General features: G+C 39.5%; 1 pseudogene; it reads left to right on the forward strand.

Moving 5' to 3' along the window:
- The first annotated feature begins 499 nt into the window (after nt 1–499).
- Nucleotides 500–2,413, forward strand: LOC100453974 (cell division cycle protein 27 homolog; annotated as a pseudogene).
- Nucleotides 2,414–3,322: the final 909 nt, after the last annotated feature.

Genomic DNA, 3,322 nt, shown 5'->3' on the forward strand with positions numbered 1-3,322 from the left:
GCCGCATATCTACAACTATCTGATCTTTGACAAACCTGAGAAAAACAAGCTATGGGGAAAGGATTCCTTATTCAATAAATGGTGCTGTGAAAACTGGCTAGCCATATATAGAAAGCTGAAACTGCATCCCTTCCTTACGCCTTATACAAAAATCAATTCAAGATGGATTAAACACTTAAATGTTAGACCCAAAACCATAAAAACCCTAGAAGAAAATCTAGGTATTACCATTCAGGACATAGTCATGGGCAAGGACTTCATGTCTAATACACCAAAAGCAATAGCAACAATAGCCAAAATTGACAAATGGGATCTAATTAAACTAAAGAGCTTCTGCACAGCAAAAGAAACTTCCATCAGAGTGAACAGGCAACCTACAAAACTGGTGAGTTTAAATGAGCCGAGGCTGGCTGGGCCAGAGCCACTATGGGGGGAAAGGGTGTGGGCGGGGTGGGGGGGTTGCCTGAGGCATTGCAGAAAGTGGGTCTGAGCCTGGAGGATGACGGTGCTGCAGGAAACCGTCCAGGCTGCTATATGGCAAGCAGTAAACCTCTATGCTTACCGAGATGGGGTTTTCCTCGCAGAACGCCTTTATGCAGAAGTACACTCAGAAGAAGCCTTGTTTTTACTGGCGACCTGTACTTACCGCCCAGGAAAGGCCTATAAAGCATACAGACTCTTGAAAGGACACAGTTGTACTACACCACAATGCAAATACCTGCTTGCAAAATGTTGTGTTGATCTCAGCAAGCTTGTAGAAGGGGAACAAATCTTATCGGGTGGAGTGTTTCATAAGCAGAAAAGCCATGATGATATTGTTACTGAGTTTGGTGATTCAGCTCGTTTTCCCCTTCCATTATTGGGACATGTATATTGCAAGACAGACCGGTTTTCCAAAGGATCAGAATGCTACCAAAATTAGCCTTAGTTTAAATCTTTTCTTTTGGTATCCCTTTGAATTATTATGTGAAATAGGTGAAAAGCCAGATCCTGACCAAACATTTAAATTCACATCTTTACAGAACTTTAGCAACTCTCTGCCCAACTCTTGCACAACACAAGTACCTAATCATAGTTTATGTCACAGACAGCCTGAGACCATTCTTACAGAAACACCCCAGGACACAACTGAATTAAACAGATTGAATTTAGAATCTTCCAATTCAAAGTATTCCTTGAATACAGATTCCCCAGTATCTTCTATTGATTCAGCTGTAATTTCACCTGAAACTGTCCCACTGGGAACAGGAACTTCCATATTTTCTAAACAGGTTCAAAATAAACCAAAAACTGGTCGAAGTTTATTAGGAGGACCAGCAGCTCTTAGTCCATTAACCCCAAGTTTTGGGATTTTGCCATTAGAAACCCCAAGTCCTGGAGATGGATCCTATTTACAATACTACACTAATACACCTTCTGAAATTGATGTGCCATCCACTGGAGCCCCTTCAAAAAAGTCTGTTTCCAGAATTGGCCAAACTGAAGCAAAGTCTGTCTTCTCACAGATTGGAAATAGCCGAGAGGTAACTCCAATTCTTGCACAGAAAGTTCTCGTCCATAAATAAATACAACACCTCAGGTATTGAGCCCCACTATGACATCTCCCCCAAATGCACTGAATCTAAGAAGTTTACGACTCTTTACTAGTGACAGTTCCACAACCAAGGAGAATAGGAAGAAATTAAAAATGAAGTTTCCACCTAAAATCCCAAACAGAAAAACAAAAAGTAAAACTAGTAAAGGAGGAATAACTCAACGTAACATAAATGATAGCCTGGAAATTACAAAATTGGACTCTTTCATCATTTCAGAAGGGAAAATATCCACAATCACACCTCAGATTCAGGCTTTTAATCTACAAAAAGCAGCAGCAGAAGGTTTGATGAGCCTTCTTCGTGAAAGGAGGAAAGGTTTTTTAGCTTTGTGTTCATACCATTGCAAAGAAGCTATAAATATTTTGAGGCATCTACCTTCTCACCACTACAATACTAGTTGGGTACTCTGCCAAATTGGAAGGGTCTATTTTGAACTTTAAGAGTACATGCAAGCTGAAAGAATATTCTCAGAGGTTAGAAGGATTGAGAATTATAGAGTCGAAGGCATAGAAATCTACTCTACAACACTTTGGCATCTTCAAAAAGATGTTGCTCTTTCAGTTCTGTCAAAAGACTTTACAGACATGGATAAAAATTCGCCAGAGGCCTGGTGTGCTGCAGGGAAGTGTTTCAGTCTGCAATGGGAACACGATATTGCAATTGACTTCTTCCAGAGAGCTATCCAAGTGGATCCAAATTATGCTTATGCCTATACCCTATTAGGGCAGGAGTTTGTCTTAACTGAAGAATTGGACAAAGCATTAGCTTGTTTTTGAAGTGCTATCAGAGTCAATCCTAGACCCTATAATTCATGGTAGGTGGTAATGAAGTGTAAAGACAAAGTCTTGTTGATGGTGCTGGCAGTCACTAATTTTTCTTGTTATATAGCTCTTTATTGTCATGAATTTCATTACTAATACTTAGGGATGGTACATACTGGTCAATAACTTCAAATAACATGTTTTCTTATGAAATGTATGTCTTTAACAAACTCTTAAGTTGACTAATGATAATGGGATACCAGATCCTTATATTCAACAGTTTCAGTCTTCTACCAAACTTTAGCAGATACCGTAGTTGTGTTTTGTTTGTTTGCTTGTTTAGTTTTGTTACTTGGTTTGTTACTTTTTCTTCGAACACAGAAATGGTGATTGGGACAAAAAGTGCTTGGGAAATTGGAAAGGAATAGCATAATTCACTTATTGGATAATAGAGAAAAACACTGATAAAATTCACTAGTTGCTGCTTTTTGACAGTTTTCCAGTTTATTGAGTTACTATCAAGAACTTAGTGTGCCCTTTTATTTAGCAGTATCTCTGTTTTACTTTTTTGAATTTGTGTATAAGTAGACAGGAAATTACTACCCAGGTCATATTGTTATTAACTGAATAACATAGGAAAATGTTTGGTCCTACTTCTGCCTCAATACCATACTTACTGTTGACATTTATTGTATTTTTCTGGACTGACTTAAAGGTTTAAATATCAAGAGAAGGCCAGGCATGGTGGCTCATGCCTGTCATCCCAGCACTTTGGGAGACCAAGGAGGGTGGATCACAAGGTCAAGAGATTGAGAACATCCTGGCCAACATGGTGAAACCCCGTCTCTATTAAAAGTATAAAAATTAGCTGGACATGGTGGCAGGCGCCTGTAGTCCCAGCTACTCAGGAGGCTGAGGCAGGAGAATCACTTGAACCCGGGAAGTGGAGGATGCAGTGAGCCAACA

The sequence above is a fragment of the Pongo abelii genome, chromosome 6 (genome assembly GCF_028885655.2).
Source record: "Pongo abelii isolate AG06213 chromosome 6, NHGRI_mPonAbe1-v2.0_pri, whole genome shotgun sequence".
Classification (NCBI taxonomy): Eukaryota; Metazoa; Chordata; class Mammalia; order Primates; family Hominidae; genus Pongo; species Pongo abelii.